Source organism: Acartia tonsa, chromosome 1, assembly GCF_053477335.1.
Source record: "Acartia tonsa isolate MP-2025a chromosome 1, ASM5347733v1, whole genome shotgun sequence".
Classification (NCBI taxonomy): Eukaryota; Metazoa; Arthropoda; class Copepoda; order Calanoida; family Acartiidae; genus Acartia; species Acartia tonsa.
The window spans coordinates 40535579-40556794 of NC_137260.1; the positions used below are offsets into that span (position 1 = coordinate 40535579).

General features: G+C 30.6%; 1 protein-coding gene across 3 annotated transcripts in view; it reads left to right on the forward strand.

Annotated features, from left to right (window-relative positions):
• The window catches only part of LOC145319454 (uncharacterized), a 453173-nt gene that overhangs the window by 312945 nt on the left and 119012 nt on the right, over positions 1-21216 (forward strand). The gene's annotated exons all lie outside the window — the stretch shown is intronic.

Genomic DNA, 21216 nt, shown 5'->3' on the forward strand with positions numbered 1-21216 from the left:
TGGAAACGTAGGGGATAAGACAATGGCCGATAAATTGTTGTACATCTTTAATGATGATGCTCAAAAATACCCCTTATGTTGATTATAATCAGTGGTTGAATCGTTAGGACAGTCAACCGAAGCAACCAATAGATAATTAATTAAAGTCCCCAAAGTTGTAAAGCCAACGAATAAGAAAAGAAAACGTTATTTTAAAACTTTAAAGACTTGAGTCAACAAATAACATAGAAATAAGCAGGGCTCGGCAGAAGCGCGTCAGCCGTAGTGAAATAGTAATAATATAACTTTAAAATTCAGCTGAATGTATAAATCTGCAAATTGTTTTTATCAGTGGAACGCTGCATATGCCTTTTTCCTAATTTATATTTATATTGTTTTTTTTTAATATTTAAATACATATATAACTAATTAAGTTAAATTACATTTATTCCATTATTACCCGCTCTACTTAAAATCATTAAGATGATAAATTTATTTATTTTGCTAAAAAAATCTCAATAAATCTATTATATGCTCATTGAAAAAAGCTTTTTTTAATTCTTTAAAAACTAATTTTTTTTAAAGTCTAACTCAAGCTGATTAAGTATTTAATGCAAGAGAATCCTCTAAGGCCTTAATTAATATTTAGAATAGTAAGAAATCCTTGTCTTAATTAACTCTAACAGATGCCGCTAGTCATAAATTATATTTTGGTCTAGCTACACATCTTTTTTTTAAAGTAGCGCAGCTTCTCTATATTCAAGTATGGCTGTTCGTCCCAATGACCAACAACCCGAACTTAAACCTCAGATAGCAAAATGAATCAGATAAAGTCATCTTCGTTTAATTTAATAGTTTTTAAAACTGACAACTAATTTAACTAAATTTAATTTATTAAAATCAACAAAATTAGGTTAACTTTAGTACCTATAGTTAAATTGTTTTAGCTTGGTATTGCTGCGCTACTTATAAACAAATTTGTCCCTGTATTTTTTTCTAGGCTTTTCTAGTTAATAGATTTGTTTAAATACAAGGTTAATGAGTTTTTTTGTAAAATGTAAACTGCAGTTAAAGCAATAACAGGAGAAGAAAAAAAATAATTAGTGAAGTAACGGGGAGAAAAATAGATAAATTTGAGAAGAAAAGGGGAGAAAAATGAGAAAACGGACGTGATGGAATGAGAACGTAAAATGTAGATAAAGATTGAAAGCCTAGACATCTCTATTTATTTTTTAACAATACAGATTTTTATCTTTTTTCTCTCAATAATACCTACAGTCTTTATGGAAAGAAAAAAAAGAAACAAACTTTAGTTTCACCCCTTTTTTACCTTCCCGAGTTATTTTGGAGGTGAAATTATCATTTCTCCCCTCTTGCCCATAATAAACAAGCAACGTTTTCCCTTCCGTTAACTCATTAAAATAACGAGGTTTCAAAATTCCATATTGTTAGAAAGTTATGCCACATTTATAATTTACATTTTTTAGGGGGAGTGTTTGAATTTTTATTTTATGATATAATCTCTTTCAAAATTCTATTATTTTAAGTAGGAAGGATTTATTCACTAAACTGAATGTGTTCACAATTTTAGGGAATCTTCGCGTAGGCCCGAATGGGGGATGGTTTTAGGCTATTTTTCTGCCCTCTGCCTATAAATTTAATCCATTTGGAGTATGTCCACTTTTTTTCTTATCCTAACTATTTACAAAGATTTGAACATAAAGAAATGCGATATAAAGCTATAAATTAGAATTTTATTATATTGTCTCCTTATTTTATATTTGAAGAAAGACGAAACAATTGTCTATAAAGAGAATTTGAAATTTACGCCTAATTTTAGAATTTTTAAACTAATTTTTTTTTACATTTCTTTGGTAAGATTTGCTTTAAATTTAGTTTTTGAAAATCACTTATTAATAATTTAAAAATTTTACTTTAAAAAGATAATTAATAATATTTACTCGTGTGGTGTGGTGGTGTAATGAAAATTTGTTGACAACAGCCTAGCTCTAGCAGCGTGAGAGTCAGACAAACTTAATTTAGAACATTTTTGCACACTATTGATTCGTGGATTTTTATGCAATTTTTGAAGAATAAATTAGTAATTTAAAGGAGATTAAGTCAATTTTCTAATTGAAGAGTTAAACATTGTATGTCCCTCCTCTCTTTGATTCTAGGTTCAAAATTGAAGTAAAATCCAGGACGATGATTTGTAAAGTTTCTGCTTATTTCCGTTATTTCTACCCTTTGGCAACTTTAACTTTCCTCTAGATGTCACATTTGCTTCAGTTTTCACCAGGCAATAAGGAATCGTCAATTTGGGGGGGTTTTAAATCATTGGATCTTTTCACAATGAAAAGTTAAAATCACATAGTGTTAAAATATTCTAAACTTTCAAAAACTTTTATCATTTTGGTTTTTAAAGTAAATCTACTTACCCAATTACGCGTGGAGTTTTAAGTTAATTTCTTTTCCATGGCGGAAATCAAAGTGACAAGTACGGTCATATGTGCAGTGTAGACACTCACAGGAATAGGACATCAGACGACAAAAATATGTTTCCCTTAAATTTTTATGTTTTTCAGTGTTAGGGAGGATTGTAAATTACACTGGTACCCAAAGTTTTATAAACATATACTCAGTGGCTCAATTGATTGAAATTGAGAGACCAAACTTTTCAACCACTAATTTTAATCCACAGAAGGGGTGATTATGTTTATTTATCATTGGGGAGGTACATCAATTTATCGATCATTGTCTTATCCAATTAAATAGCTGTAAAAAATGCTTTTTAATATGAAAGACTTTGTAATAGGATTAATCCTAGTCAAAATAAAATCTTACTTTTTTCATAGAAAACAAAAAAAAGTAAGAACAATAGCCCTAAAAAGAACATTGTCAAAATTTGCCTGAATTTTGATCTTTGTATTACAATGAACAATAAAGTTTAATTCTGATTTAAATACAGCGCAGGGAGGTCACTTCTAGGGAAATCAAATAAAAAAAGAGTTCTTTCAGTGGATGAAATTCATGATATGATTAAATTTATCATAGTTACTGTCGCCCAATTTTCTTTTAATATTCGAAAGTTTTCTCGGTTGAAAAATGAAATGTTGATAAAGACCAAAGACCAACGAAAAAAGCAAAACTATCCTATTATTCACTTTATTTGTCCTCTGGTGGAAATGTGATTTTCTCAGCTGCTACTTAAGATAAACTGCTGATTATTTTTATGAAGATGTCCCATTTCTTATTGTACTTTTTTCTATATTTCTTTCTTCCTTTATTTATTACTTAACATCTCCCCTATAACTTGTATTGTCCGTTTGTCCATAAATGATTTTACCTTACTTATGGATGTTGTCAGCCTTGTGCCTGTGTAAATCCACCAGAACTAAAATGTGTATAAAACATGATTTGCTAAAATGTCGCATTTTGACCAACCAAAAACCCACAAATTTTTATTGTTTTTCCCTCTATTTTCTTTATTTTTACAAGAAACTTTTCAACAACTTAGTTTAGTGGTGCTTTTAGATATGCGAAAAAGTGAGATTTTAAAAATATAAATGGTCTAACCCCGATAAATATCCATGTTAGCAAAAGTGGTCATAATTGACACGCCATTTTTCGTCTTCATTAAATCCTTGTTTTTATAGGTATAGTCAATAAATCTAAAATTTTCCTAGAGTTATCCTGCCTGAGGTGAAAGAAAGTGTTGTAGATCTTTTAATCCTTCATTGTTCTCTCCTTCCCTACCTCTGTTTAAAACCAATAAAAATTTGCATTTATTGGTAAAAAAAGTGGCGGTGGTTCAAATGTATTTTGGTAAAAAACATGATACGATAATGGTTCCAAACTATACGCTAAACCTTTTAGGGAAATTTACAATTGGGGGAGGAATTCTTGGGGTTAAAATTTTCAATTTGGGAAAGGGTTGCATAGGGTAGAGGTTGCAAAATATTCTGGTCAAAATTTTTGCAAAAGTAGTTTGATAAATAATATAACAGTACAGATAAAAATTTATGAAAAAATATTCTTCTTTTTATCAAGTCCTAATTATATACCTTTAAACTTTTTTCTATTAATATGTTTATTTTCAATTTAAAGTAAGTAAGAAGCACTTGTCAAGTTTTTAAAATTAGCAAAACTGTAAAAATCCGCAGGCTACAACTTTTTTTTAGCTCTTTTCAAACTCTGAAAAGTATGTTATATTGTTTTGGATTGACGCAGGGAGGAAAGGGGCAATGAAAGATTAATTAGTTTACATCCATTTCCTTCCCCAAATACACCATTTGTTAAAGGTAAAATTTTAAACATAAGAATTTGGGGCAGGATTAATTCATCATCCATTGTCTTGTCCCTGATTTTTATTATTTAGGATTGACCACCTTTGAAAACTAAATCTATTTCTTGTTGGATCTGTTGTGTCTCAGGAATGCAGGGTAGATTACTATAGAAAAATTTCGTGGATTTTTCATAACGTCAATTTGACTAAACAATTTCTTCACACTTACCTATATTTTACACTTTTAATGCTTTCTAAGTTCTTTTGTACGTCCGTTTGTCGTACCAAGTCACCTACCTTTCCCCCATATTCCCTGTTGTTGTGTGTGGAGTGTATTATGCCCCGGGATAACTTGTGTGGAACCTATTTTGGTCAAAAACATAGCTTGCTTTATCATTTCATGTCTACAATAAGTTGCCATGGAATAGTTACAAATTTTGTACATTTTTAAAAACAATTAGAAATAAATCCCCTAAATTAGTCTGTAAACAATAGGTAACTCTTGTTTAAGAAATAATTCAAAAGTATGTTTTATATCTTAAAATTAACGTTTCTTTGGTTTAATATTAAATAGTACACTTTCAAAACTTTTTTAAAACTAGGAAAAATTCCGTGGCGATTGAACAGTAAAGCTAGACATTATAGGAAGGTTTTAAAATTCAAATTTTGGGTGTTTCAGAAATGTAAATCTTAAAAAGTTCAAAGAATAACTTTTTAAATTAAGAGAAAATAAATGTTAAATTTTGTATGTCATAATTTAATATCAAAATTACCCTTTTATTTACCCCCATTTTTTGCTACCAAAAAAAGGTAGCAAGCAAATTTTGATAATATTTTCTAATATCAACCTTTGCCCATCAAAAGCAATTAGTGCGAGGGAAAAGAGATTGGCTGTAATTTCGCCATTTTCTTCAGCAGACAACATGCAAAAAGGAACTATGCTTATTTTTAAGGCTTGTACAGTATGTTTCATTTTTGTTGTTGTATTATTTAGGTATTATTTTAATGTATTTGATAGCATTTAAATTCTTACAAAAGTACACATGACAATCAAATACTTTTGAGTAATTATTGCATTCTAAAAATCTTTGCTTGTGCGATTTTTTACGTTCTTTCTAATGTCCTTTGCATTGAAAAATTAAGAAGTTTTTAAAGGTGTTTTTTATCTATAAATTTTTCTATGAAAAAAAATGTACCAGCAAACCATTTTCCCTACGAGCAACCAGGGGTTGTAAAATTCTAAAAGTGTATACTGATAAAAGCCAGTAAAAAAGTAACAGACCATATTTAGGGGTAAAAACGGGGCATTTTTTATGACACCAAAGGAACGGGCTGGTTCTTTTGTATTTTAGGTGATCTCTAAACAAAAATGTAGGGGTAGTTTAATTTTAATAACGCAAAAAAACGTTGGTTATAAAAACCTATTTTATTTTTGTTAAAAAAAAGTTACCAAAGAAATGTTTTTTAACCCAAACGATATGCATTTCCATAGATTTATATCGACTAAGTGATCGTTGTTGACTTTTTATCGACGCACAATGATTTGTGTCAGCCATAGAATAGTGAATTGTAGTGTTAATGGCCAGGGATTTAAAAAGATAATACAATGGCCGAAAAATTGATATACATAAACAAAATTATCCATTTTGTAGATTACAATTAGTAATTGAAACGTTAAGACACTCAACCTAATAAAGCAACTAATCGAAATTCAGTAAAAGTCACTAAAGTTGGTTAGCCAACGAATAAGAAAACATTATGATAAATCTTTAGGAACTTGTGCAATGATAGCCCAATGTCCACTTCCGACCTGGTCAAAGGCGGTCTTATTTTCATTATAAGTAATTTTGCCTTGTTGATAAATGATACCACATAAGTTTCACGTGGAAAATTGATATTTTGGATATTATTCATTTTCAATCAAATATCATTTTCACAGAGGCATGAGAATGTAATTTAGCCGCTAAATTTTGCGCAGAGTTAGCCGCGCCTGCGGCTATGATTATGTATATGCTGCGACTCTTTTTGCTGCGGACTGATTGGACTCATTATAAACTGGATAATTATGCAGTAGCCAATATCTTGCCAACAATTGACGATAGAGGTTTCGAGTATTAATCTCTGGGAAATTATTCAGATGAACTTTTAAAACTGATACCACAGAAACTACTTTCTAAAATCAAACAATAGCCAACTGTTATAGTAATCAATAAAGAAAAAGAAAAGTACCTATAAAACCATCAAATGAGAAACTTTTCTTATAAAACCTTTGGTCCAGTCGTTTACGAGTTTTAGCTGACATACATACAGACAGTCAAACATCCTGTTACTTTAGTAACTAGGGTTCAACCTTATAAGTTTCTTGTGATTAGATTATATTTAAAACAATTATGATACTAAGGGTTTGTTAATCTATTTTAAAACATCTAATTTGCCAACGATCAAGTATAGAGAGAGGGCCAAAAGAACACACGAATTAGAAAGATTGGGCCTACATTAACAAAAGGGGTTAGATACAGGGATCTCAAGGGATAAGACTTTATATGATGAATTTATGTACATCCCGAATGATGATAAATAAAATTACTTCTTGAACAACAAATCAATATTCAATGAAAGTTTCCAAACTTTTTGAGCCAACAAATAGGATGACATAGATTTAAAACTTTGAGTACCAGTAAAGTTTACAATCAAATATCCCACTTCCCTCCCTGGGAAAGGCAATAATCACCCCCCCCCCCCCCCCGTTACGTGGTAGGAAAATAGGGGGGGGGGGGGGTTAAAAAATAACAGGCCCATGAAAAAGGGTTATATGGACAGTAAATGGGCCTAAAAAGGTTGGGTAGTGGGCATAATGGACCACAGATCAAGGCCTCTTATAAATTGTGAGCTGAATATTTTATGCCGTTTTTATTTCTGTCTGATTGAAAAGTAATCAAATATTATTGCATCGATTTAGATTTTGCGGATTTCTGTTTAGATTATTAAAAGCAAAGATTTTCAACAATTTTAACTTGAGTTCTTACAGGTTTATTTCCTTTGATTCATAAGCTTTGCTTTTAGAATGTTGCCATACTTGTTATTTTGAAATTTATTAAAATATTGTATTTGACCATTTTCTGAGCTTTCTTCAAAAACCACATTTAAATTTCTATCACAAAAAATGCTCAAGGGCATAAATTTTCGTTTTTTTGAGAAAGTTAAATTTGTACTTTAAAGATTAAAAGTGTAGCTTCTATTCAATTAATACTTAGTATATGTTTTGCTTATTACGAGATAAACCTTCGGGGTAAAGGTAAACAAATTTTCGTTCGGTTTTTGTTTCGCCATTTAGAAACATCATTATACTTGTTTGAAAACAATCAAAAGTTTGTGGAAAAAATATATTACTTTAAAAATGATTCTTTTGTTTGGATAATTAGATAAATGAAAGCAATCTTGATGAATTAACTGATTTTTAATCATCTACAAGGATAACAACATCCACAGGTAGCAAAGCTCATAAATATAACAGGAAGAGCGCATATAAAAGAAAGGACAAAGTGTTTCATAAAATAGATGCTCATGAAAAATATTATCTTAAAAACAAATGTTTAGACATTATTTATCAAAAGCTTTAACATAGCTCACAGAAAGATAGAAAGGTAGACAGACGGACGGACATTTACAATTATAGAGTAGCTTCGCTACTAATAATCTACAACAAAATATTGGTTTGGAATTGATTTAAGAATTGTAATCAGTGGGCTAGGGCAATTTTCATGAGAAAAGGCAAATTAAAAAAGCTTAGTAACAGTTTTTTTTAGTTTTGATTAAAAAGCATTTTTAATGCATTTTATAAGCTTCTCTAAAACTAAGATACTTACAAAAATTGTTCATAAACTTATTTTAATATTTCAAATTACATCACCTGCCAAACAAAATATCTTATTAAGTGATTTAATGACAATACCAGCCAAAAAGACCCTCTGACTATTTTTATTTCCTTCCATTATATTTATAATCTGTTTTAGAAAAGTTATTAAAAATCCGACTGGACATACATATTATACAAATTACTAAAAGTAATTCATTCCATACCACAAGTAAAGCTGGGTGTTTTAAAGTTACATATTTTTTTCGGTAAAGAAATAATTTTTTCTGTTAAATAAAAAATTGTGTTTTTTAATCTGATAAAAATTTATATTTTTTCCCCCAAAACAAATTTCTTTGACACCCAAAATTATCTAAGTTAAGGTTGACTGAAAGTATCTTTATTTCAAGGTTTTATATTTAGGTTTTATTCTTAGACATTTTAAGTTTTACAAATTGCTAAACCCCATAGAAGTCTTTTATATAATACAAGGAAAGATTAATCCTTAGTTGCGCAGCAATAACAAGGTAACAATATTCATCTATAAACAATTTAGGTTTTATATTGTAAAAGGGTAGACTACATAGATAATAGAGGCATATGTGTATTTAATTGTTTCTCGTAATAATGATTCTATCTATTTTTCTATTTTAAATAATTTTGTCAATAAATCAATATATATAACACCCAAGTCTTATCTTTCAGTATCCCTGCGACCGTCAAACTGACGTACTTCGAACATAACCTAATTATATGTTAGCTGCCCTATTAAACAGAGCATCTTATGCTATACTGTATTTAAAAACCTTGATACCCCGATGGTATCTATGTTGTTGTAATGAGTTAGAAAAAAGAGGCTCTATACTCTAAATCTTTTCTATCAGGGATCCAGGAACTAGACAATGGATGATATATCAATCTCCCCCCCCCCCCCCATCCCTAATCACAATACCCTGAGTCTTTAATAATCATTGGTAGGAAGGAAAGGGTGCATATTAATATAAGCGCCATTGACCGTACCCTCCCTGAACTATTTTAAATCTTTACATTTATCTCGACACTCAATTTTAAACCATATAGTTACTAACCAGAACTAGGGACAAGTTTTCGGCTATTTTCATTGATTTTTTTGATATAAATTCGCTACTTGTGGATACAATTTCCCCATTTAAAGTAAGTTTTACTTTTAGAAACCAAACCTATATTTTAAAGCTAATAAATTTTTTGAATAACTGTCCATGTTTCGAAGACGAAAATTTTCAAGGCTCTCAGTGGACAGACACCTAAAAAAAGACAAACTAGAAAATTAATCACAAACTGAATAAATTTTATTATTTTGCCATGTCTAATCTTAGTTTAAAAAGTATTATATTATACTTAAAAATATTCCTCTAAATAGTAACGAAAAAAAATATAAAATCACCAAATTTTTGACCAAACAATCCGTTGAAAAATTAAAAAACTTTTTACAGTGTGTTCTAAATTAAAGTGGAAGGTCAGTTTGTGATGCATTTTAGGATAAGTTACAGAGTAACAATTGTTATTTAATACTTTTTTGTCTTCATTCTGTCAATCTATTCATTTTTATCCCTGTCAAGATTTTAGCTGTTGTTATATCAACATAAGACTAACTAAATAATAGTGACATTCTATATATTATGTACAGTAGTATTTTTATGTTAGTTAACATTTCGCTGATCACTGAACAGAAGGGCTTATTAATAATATGGTAACTTCACTTAGGACCCAGGATGATTTTTGGGCTATTTTACTCGACTCCTTCTCCAAGATGCTAGTGGCACATCCGCTAGTTAATAATGTAGCTCGGCTGCACTATTAAAATTGCTTTTATTTTCTGCTGTTCATTTCATATTCATAACTCTCCTTATAGAATTGAAATCAATTCTAAGACATGAATATTTTTAAGGAGTAATGTCTGAGCAAAATGGACGGGTAAATAGATAATTATATTATTTAAGTATCTTTTGTTAATGTTAATAAAAAAAAACATTCCCGTTGTAAAGATACTGAAATTGTTAGTAGTGATGTTATAATATTTTCTAAATTAGTTTATAACTAGGAAGCTACAGTCAATTATAGAGTAGCTTCACAAATCTTTTATAAATAGTACATTCTTGCAAAGGCATCCCAGTGCTAATTTACCCCTCCTTCAACCCCTGATGCATAGCAAAAAGTAAGGTGTAATACATTTCATTTGAATTTTTGATCGCAGTTGTTCTAGATTTCATTGTAAGCATGACGATAGACATTTTAGGCCATAAGAACTTGTACATGAAGGTTGATCAATTAAAGTAGCATTAAGGAAGAACATTTGACTGTAGGGTATACTGGTACCCAAACTTTTATAAGCAAGTTCTTATATTAGTTGGCATAATAACTTTGGGTACTTTTATTAAATATTGATTAATTAGTTCAAATTAGCATTATCAAATATTTTTTCATTAAAAGTTTAAATCAACAGAAAGCCAAATTTTGTTTATCATAAGTCACCATTCTATTAAGTAAATTTTTTTTGTTTCTAGATTTTAATTAAGGCATCCTTGTTCATATTTTTACTTTCTTATTTAGCACATATATACCTACATAACTGATGTGGTCATGCATTCATGAATATTAAAAGTAACCCAAAACTAGCCTATAAGTCATACATACATGTTTTATCTAAATGTCATTTTCTATATTTTCGCTTGTAATGTATATTAATATCCTTATTTTTTGGAAAATTCATTTCAAGAATAACCATTTGAATATAATAAAACCAATTACACGAGTATTACTAATTAAAATTTTATCTTTAGGTAAGTTTAAAGAAAATTTAATGAGCGAGAAAAAGAAAAAAAATAGTTAACAGTGGCTAATAAAAGATTACAGTTGAAAATTCTTATTTGTAAGTTTTGTACTATATACAAACCTATTTTGGATAGCATTCTTTTTTAATAACGGAAGGAAGGTATTTTGGGGTCTATACTCTTTTTACACACCACTGGCGAAACCCTGTGCACGCTGCATACAATTACATACAGACTTTTGAAGTACAATCATTTCAATTACAAAAGTACATGGTTTTTGATGTACAAGTCTTGTTATTAGTTTATAAGGACCAAGATAAAATCATTAGTTGGGGCATTTCTTTTTTTTACATTCTTTAAATGGTTTTAACTAATGATTATTTTATACAACATTCGATACAAAGGAATTAACATAAACTATAATAGGTCTGGCCAAGGGAGTAGCTAGTAGGGTTTTAGGGGAGGTTGATACTCCCCCCCCCCCTTACTATAAAGTTTGGTTGTAATAGTCTTCATAACAAAATTGGTTATTACTATCCAAGGACCTATGTGATAACATCCTTAAAATGGAAAACTTAATCGGTTCAGTGGTTAGCAAGAAATTAATGAACAACAAAAAAGCCTTACTACTTTATATATTAGGGGATAAGATATGGGGCTAGGGGGAGGGGGGAGAAATTAATCCCCACCCCCATTAAAAAAAGTAAATGCGCCCTTGGCCACTCTAGTCCTTATCTAACAAATTGATTTGGTTTGAAGGAAGAAAATGTGGTAAAATTTTACAGGCACCTTTTTACTACTTTGCCTACTACATATCTACACCAGGGATCTAAAGGGATAAGGCAATGGCCAATAAAAACATGTACATCCCCAATGATAATACATTAAATTCCCCCTCCTGTAGATTACTATTAGGGGCTGAAACGTTTAAACACTCAACTTAATGAACCAACCAATCAAATACAATAAAAGTCCAAAGGTTTTTTAGCCAACGAATAAGAAACGTTATTATAAGACTTTGGGGACTAGTGTAATAAATACCCCTTTCCTCCCTCCCTCCCTGACATATCTACACAATAATTGCCAGCGATATTGGGATAGGGAAATAAGGGAATTTATCTGTTATTAAGCTATAAGAATCTTGTAGTTATTTGGAGAAAGCTTATAGGGTGAGAATGTAAAATAGCCTAAATCCATCATGAGACGCTAATTAAAAAATAAATCAACCTTAAAAAAAACATCTTGGGATTTATATTAGGCTACCCTAAAATAGAAATATAAATTGTTCAGTAGTTTGAGAGATCTTTGCTGAAAAAAAACGTACAGCTTTATATAATAAGATTGAACTTTGATTGAAGGATATTTCAATTTTAAGAATTGTAGTGCAACATCTTTATATCTTTACCTGTGCAAGTATGTAAAAGAATGAGAATTGCCTGGAATAATAAAATTAAATACCAGGAATTGGGGGGAGGCTGTGCATCAATTCTAGACTTATTACAATTCCTCATGGATAATGGGATAGGTAATGTTTGAAATGACAAGGGTCTGAAGGAATAATTCAATGATATACTTCCCCTAATGATGATACACAAAATTACCCCTTCAGTAGATAACAATAAGTGGTTAAAACGTTTAAACATTAGACCTAGTGAATTAACTAATCAAATTTAATAAAAATCCCCAAAGTTAATTAAGCCAACGATTAAGAAAACGTTATTATAAAACTTTTGAGACTATTTCCCTCTCCGAAAAAAAGGGGCGATAACTGTCTTAAAATCTAATTAAAGTTGTCGTGGCTGACAAAATGACGTTAATCTAATGACATTATGTTGATTTGAAAACTGCAATAAAAAAAAGATAAGATATAATACAAAATGTTTTAATGTTTGGTTAATTTACCTATCTTCATATGCCTTCTGCTGCTATCCTCATTTGTTCCCTATATTACAGATTTTAGTGTATAATCATCAGAGCCAATACAGAGCCTTGCAGTACTCCATGAAATCATATATTTGGGATGGGACTTCACTTTAGCAGATGTATCACGCTATCAAAAAAACCGAATTGCTATTGTGCCTATTTGCAAATATGAAATACTATGTGGATGTTAGGGCACACAATATTACAGATTTTATCATGTTTTATTTCACAATTTCAGATAAAATACTAAACAACTTAAGAGAATTTAATTTTACTTTCCCCTAATAAGATCCCTGTCAGACTAAGAAGAATTAAATTGACATATTATTTCAATTGTATATGTCGACTAAATGCTAGTTAATCGAAAGTTGCTGTGGGTGATATGATATTAAGTCATTATACGACCTATTTTGTTGGATATGTGTGCAAACATTTTGACCACTTAGTTCTGTTCTTAGATTATGACTACAGTCGTATGTTGACATAATAAGAGCTAAAAGTATGACAGGGAAGACTCAATATGAGTTATATATAAGATATTTATTGGGGGGGACAATTAATTAATAAATATTTTAACAAGATGATAAATTAATCTCCCCTTATGTTGTAATTTCTTTAGAAAATAATGTAGGATGAGGTGGACAATGGAAGAAAAATTCACCAACCCTCTAATTCTCCCTGTAGTAACTGGTAAATTGCCCCAAAAAATTACTGTGTAGAGGACAATGTATATAGTGATGCTACGCTTTAAAACAGTATTTTTTCTGGGGTTTTTTTGTGCTTCTGTCTGTCTGCATTTCTATAGCAATAAACTGCAAAATTTTCAGAGAAGCTATGGATAATGGCTTGGTCATAATAAATTGTAACTATGGTAGATTTTGTCAATAAATAACGGGGACAATATAAATAAAGTAGTAAGTTTTATTTCTGTAGCTAAAGATCTCTGAAATTGCTAATCTGAATAGGTTGTACTTTTGGGGTGATTCTTTATATTTGTCTTTGGGTGATTTTAGGCTATTTTCCTGAACTTCCACCACCTTTGGGGGTTAAGCAATTTATAATGATGCATCTACTAGTAATTTATATGCCTAAAATCCCTGGACGAAGCTAGAGTAGTTTAATTCTGTGTGTATAATGGCAGAGATTTTTATCACAAATAGCACTTACTATACCACAGTGATATACAGAGATAGGACAATGGACGTAAGTCTATTGAAGTGATGAAACAAATTACTCTTAAAAGATATTATCAAAAAATCGTCACATCTTAATGTTAATGTTGTCTAAAATAACATTTTTAAAGTAAAAACATTTTATAAATTTATTTTTTGTCTAAAAGTACTTTTCGAGTATCGCAGCTAATGTATAACTAGGGTATGGCCGTACGTCACAATGTTTAATTAGCTAAAAAAAATGGAATCTATCTCCCTTGTTTATAAACAGATTTTAAAACTTTAAAAGCGGTTTCTAATGTACTTTACTTGACTGTTCTTTTTTTGTTAGCTTGCTATTCCTGCGCTGATAATTGTCCTTTTCTGTTGTCTATAATTAAGTATTCATTGTTTCCATGTAGCTACCCAATTAAAACAAGTATGGCAACATCAATAAATAGCGTAGCTATAATTGATTTAATCACAAAATAAGAATCTACTATGGACAAATTGGAAGTCGAAAATCTTGGACGTGCAGACAGACGGACACAGATAATTATATATAGTAAGCTGTTCTGCTAAATAAACAAAAATACAATCTCACTTAATCAACTGACGTACAGACAGACGGACACAGATAATTATATATAGTAAGCTGTTCTGCTAAATAAACAAAAATACAATCTCACTTAATCAACTGACGTACAGACAGACGGACACAGATAATTATATATAGTAAGCTGTGCTGCCAAATAAACAAATATACAATCTCACATAACCTACTAACGTGCAGACAGACGGACACAGCTAATTATATAAAGTAGCTACGCTGCCAAATAAACAAATATACAATCTCACATAACCTACTGACGTGCAGACAGACGGACACAGCTAATTATATAAAGTAGCTACGCTGCTAAATAAACAAATATACAATCTCACATAACTTACTGACGTACAGACAGACGGACACAGCTAACTATTCAAAGTAGCTACGCTGCCAAATAAACAAATATACAATCTCACATAACCTACTAACGTGCAGACAGACGGACACAGATAATTATATATAGTAAGCTGTTCTGCTAAATAAACAAATATACAATCTCACATAACCAACTGACGTACAGACAGACGGACATAGATTATTATATATAGTAAGCTGTGCTGCCAAATAAACAAATATACAATCTCACATAACGACACAAGGAAGTTTCTAGGGGTCAACATACAAAAAAAATATCGCAGGGATTCAGGGATTGGCCAATGACATGCATTTTTTTGTCCCTCAAATATTTTTTGAACAATTAAGCCCTGTCAAAAAGGTGCAGTTTTAATGGTTTATGTCGACGATATTGCATAAAAAAAGATAGTGGTTGTAGCTGCATGATATCGACATGCCATTTTTCACTTAGTTGATTTTATTGTAATTTAAAAATTGTCTTAGATGACTTATTTTCGACATATTAATCGATAATACCTAATATTTATTTTAATATTATAACAGCAGCTAAATTTAAGATAGAAATTTTATTAAAATTCCTATTTAGCTATCCCTCTAGGCCTTGGTAAGAATATATAAATTTGGCCTTCTTCCAAACGAATTTATCTATCTTTCTCCCTATCTGAATATTTCCCTTTAACTCTCTTTCTCTTTTTTTAATCTTACATAAACTATTTAAAACACAAAAGACGAAACGTTTTAATTAAAAACTTCTTTTCTTGAAAAATCAAGAAATTTAAATTCTAAGTGTATTTTTTTTTGGATGACTTTAAGACGAAAATTTTCTAGAATTTGACGTCTATCTTTCATCAAGATGTATTAATTTTACGTCAGATTTTAAAATGCATTTCACGTAGTACTTTGACTTTCTTTACTTTAAAAATTAAAGTATTTTTAAAAATGTTTGTCATTTGCTGGAAAATTGAAGAAAATCTCATATTTAGTGATTTATTGTCAATTCCAGTCAATTATGGAAAGTATATGAACAAAACAATATTATACTTATACTATACTGTACACTGCTTTCCTATTATCTTATTATCAAACTAGTGGCTGCGCTCCTATCATCTATGTTTGAAGGAGTAAGGAAAGTAGCCTATAACCAAACTTTGATATAAAAATTAAATAGCCTAAAACTACCCAGGGACCTTTTAAAACCTTCCAAAAAATGGAGAACTCAATCGAAATCTTAAGCTACAAACTAAAAAACCTTACTACTTTCTATAATAGGATATGTTGTTGGGTTATTATACCTGTGCTACTTATGGGCACAATTGTCCTTGTTTTTCATAAATTAAGAATTTAATAGGCAAACGTTATTCAATACCCTTTTTAACAGCAGTGCAGAGCTACTCATTCCTGCTCTAAAAAGCCTTCCCTACTGGTTTCAAGGGAGAAAATGACGAAATGAAAAAGTGGGGGGGGGGGAGGAAAGGGGGGTTGTTAGAGGTATTCAAAGTGGATAAAACATATTACAAAGATCACGAATAAGATTTATCATAGCTTGAGTCTGGGTCTCTGGGGTAAAAGGATGGATAAATGGATTTTAACCAGTTAAACTCAATCAAATGGCCCCATCAAATACTTTGTTGGTTTGTGTCGACTATTTTGCATTTAATTTAAGTATTTATTACTTTTATATTATCGACAAGAAGTTACAGAACTAATAAGCCTTAGACTAGTATTAGAAATTAACACTATAAACTTATATCTACTTATTAACGTAATTCTTGTAATAAAGACTGTTCAATAATTATATAAAAACAGCAATAAAATTTACAGACTGGACATACAAAAAACATCCTAGTACTTTTTTACCCTTTTTCTTGTGTCTTTTCCCCTGAGTAAAGTCTTTATAGACTACATTTTAATCAGTGCAAACTGTTATTCAATACATGAGAGACACTGCTAAAAATGCCTCATTGATTTTTATACTTTTGTACTGCAAAATAAAAATTTTAATGGGGATTCCTATGAAGAAATGGTATGTTGAACAAGTACAATTATGTTCATTAGCAGCTAAGCATAAATAAGATGAAAATATTTTTAAAAGAAAATAAAACAACAGATTGTAATACAGTGTAGAAAAACTTACATATTTAGTAAATGTGATTTCTTCAGAAGATCTTTCCCTGCTCGCTGTGTGTTTAGGGTAGCCTGATCAGAAATGAATTTAAATGAGTAAGTTCAACCTCAGCGGGACATGCCAAGGAGGGGGGGGGGGATATGGGCCCCAAAATGAGGACTAGGTGAGGGAGGGGGGGATAAAGAAATCAAATAGTTTTCATATGTACTAACACATATATCCATTAGGAAAAATGAAAGCTAACAAAATATTATTGATTATAAACATTAAACATCTTTAAAATCCACAAATAAAGAAAAAGTTACAGTAATTTCTTTTGATAGTTTTGTACAGACTGACGAAAGGACGTTATTAAGTATTTTACTTTTACCGTATTTATGTTACTGTCTCTGTGTATATGAAACACTGGGAGGGATTTATGGGGGGGGGGGGACGTAGAAGTGCCCTGATGTCATACCCCCCGCTGGGCAAGATATTAAAGAGAAATCAGAGGAGCGACCCCCATTTTTTGTTTTATTACGAGGTGGGGGGGGGGGGGGGATAGGAGTGATGATTACCCCCTGTTTTATGTCCTTTAACTTTTGTTGTTTAATCATCCCCCCCCCCTCAACTCCTCCAAGTATTTAAATTTCTTATGGGCAATATAAACCCTAAATTGTTGGGGAAATTAAAGCAAAATATTATGTAATAATTAATGAGGGGGGGGGGTTATGGTAAGGTTGGGACATGCTGGGAGTTATTAGGTCAACATAGGGTTTAGGAATCTGTTTAAGTGCCCCCCCCCCCCCCTCCCTAACTAAAAAATGAAATATTTTATTACCCCCTCTTTTTATATTTTTTTTCATGTTGTGATTGTAATGTTCAAAAAGACGTTTCAATAAATTTTTATCGTTTACTATTGTGATGTCTATCTATCTATTTACATTTGCTATCTAACTATCTGGTTGAAAAGTCATTTACATAATATGTAAAAAACTTAACTTTTATTCAAATCTGAACTTGCTTATCAAGGTTTTATAAACAAGATGAAATTGTACATTCTTGCGCAAGGCTTGCAAATAACTGAGTGGGTGTTAATAACTCCAACTCGTTATTTTTAAGTAGTCTCGTTTAGTTTTTTTTTTCAAAAAGATTTAAACACAGAAAATACAAAAAAAAATAATTTAGCTACATCTATCGATAACTTTGAAATTTTGCTTTTTTGCCTTCCCCATACCAATCTATCTCTCTGTTGTGACCATCAAACTATCGAGCCTTGAATTTGGACACTAAAAAACATTTCCAATGTTTGTATAGTTTAGTTACAAATAAGGGGTTTAAACTCTTTGAACAAAGTGCATGTTGTGTAAATGACTGACTAATATAAAAAAAATCACCAAAAAGTTACATAAATTGTACAATATGTACAATATTGACAAATATTTCATGACAATCTTTGAATTTATTATTTTAGTTTATGCAAGTTTTGAATTTTTGAGAAAATTAAAAAATCGTTGAGAATACCTTTTTTGATTTTTGACTCTATTAGATAAGTCTTTTTAGCAATTTCTTACCCTATTAAATAAAGGGGCAAGTTTAGACCATTTTTCGTAACTGTCCTCCTCTTTCGAATCACTAGCATTTAGATGCTACGGGCGCAGTAGCTAGTACATAGATAATCTGAAGCTAATTGTTATCTAAATGCTAATAAACACTCAATTAAAATTAACATGATACATAAAAAAGGGAGAGAAAAAAAAACTTGATCTAATGTGAAAATTAACACAAGGATGACAACATCCATAAAATGGGTAGAATAAAAGAATTATGAATTCTATTATATATTGAGAAAACTATTAAAACAGTAATAACTGATTGGGGAATCATTTTCTGTTTAAGTACATCCTAAATGTAAAGTAACTTTGCTGCTTCTAAAAAACTCCAAGAGGAACCACCCAATAACGCCTTATCCGTCCCATAAATCTGTTATTGACATTTGCCTTAATTATAGGCCTTTAAAATTTAAATATTCTCCGCTATAAATCCTATCTTACATTTTGGATAGAGAGATAGATTAATGGACCAAAAATATGCTTTGAATTTTCACTCTGAGAGCTGTTATTATTATTATATTAACTTATTACTTTAATCTTGAAATCATTATACTAGAATATCACTACTTGGTAGTTATAGGTTCAAAATACTCAAAATTAGCAAGTCAATAAAATGTCTCTCACTTTTATCTATTGTCATATAATCTGAAGTGTTCATTATAACATTTAGATCAATACTGTACATACATTCATGTGTAATGCCATTTTTCCTGAACCCTTTACGGCTGCAATTGCTAGGCAGTGTTTAAATTGGTTTAATTGGGCAACAATGCTCACTTTTCCACATATAATTTGCTAAAAACCAAGGCTCGGCAGCCGTATACCATCCGCAATAAAATGGCCCATTTATTGCCGTTTGAAACCTTTTAGAATCATAGTTATAAAAAAAGCATCTAGCAGCCTTTAAATCAATGATACTGCGACATGTAGGCGGCTTTCCTGCGGCTGCCAAGCCCTGTCTGAAACTAATAAATTTATGCATCTTTTCAGACATGGTTCAACAATAACACCTCCCTCTCCCATTTTAATAGCGCTGCTACTATTTTACTATGTCTGTTCGTTTGAGCATAGAAAATTAGGAGGTTAAAACCAGTGTTGTTAGCCCCGAGGGGTTGAAGACCAGGGCTAACAAAACTGGTATTATTCAGTATGATTGAGAAATGGTTTTAATCCAAAGGATATTGATCGGTTTCGAAGCAATACTGAAAATTACCTTCCAACTTTTCTTAACCATACTCTACTGTACTTTTCACATAACAATGTTATTATTATTTTATTGCTGCGCTACTATGGATATAATGATACCTGTTGTCTTAAAATGCTGTTTTGGAAGTAGTAAAATTATTATTTTTTGTAATTTCAGCAATATTACTTATTCGATTTTGTAGTAGTTATTCATCGCATTCGGCCCCTTGGGCTAACAAAACTGGTTGAAATCTTATAATCTTTATTCTAATATTCGTGGAAAATATTGTCTGTAAACTGTTGCTATATATGATTTTTCAGTATGTCTGAGAACAGGTTTTAATCCAGCGGATATTATTCGGTTTCGAAGCCATACGAGAAAAAATCTTCTATTATTCAAAATGAACTATTCAAAATTAATAATAACTGTAATATTATTAAAATTTTAGATAATATAAATTACTTTTAAATGACTGTAGACTGAAATTAAATTTAAGATTTTGGAATTATTTATGGATAGGTTTTATAAAGAACATTGAGTGGTTTTAATATTCTAAAAAATATATAATATATATAGCCAGTCATCTTAAGGAATAAGACGAATAACGCTAATTGATGTACATTCCAAATAATTTTGTTTCAACGAATGAGAGAATCTTTAGTTTACCAGATCCACAATTTAATGCTATTCTTATAATCACTTTTATGTTTGTCAGTCCTTGTTGCAGTGCTTGAATATAATTATAATTATATGCTGTGTCTGTATTAGTTGCGCTACCAGATTTCAATTTGTTTAAAATCATTTGGCACTAACTTACCATTAACACAGAGCATTTTCTATGCTCTTAATGCACAAACGGATGTGGATTAGTGTCTATAAGTAGAGCAGCTAAAACAAGATTCTTGAACAAAAGGAAGGAGAGGAAAAGGGGTGTTAACTTTTCCCACAACCACTTTTCAAAAACTTTGGGGACTTTTGTTGTATTATGATTGGTTGGTTCATGAAGTTGAGTATCCAAACATTTTAACCATTAATTGTAATGTAAGATGGAATAATTTTGTTTATTATCATTGGGTATGTACATAAATTTATTAGCCATTGTTTCATCCCTTAAGATCCCTCATCCCCCCCCCTCCACAAGAAAAAAAGCTTGGACGTCCTTGGTAGGGGTGCTACAAAAAAAAACTTGTTAATACTTTTAAAGAAAATTTCACAAAAAGATATAATATAAATTATATCTTATGAAAAACCTAAAAGGTCAAACAAAAATTGTTAAAATTTGAGTGAAATAGATAAAATTATTGATGTTTTATAGATCGCATGACTCTACTGGAGAAATAACTATAAT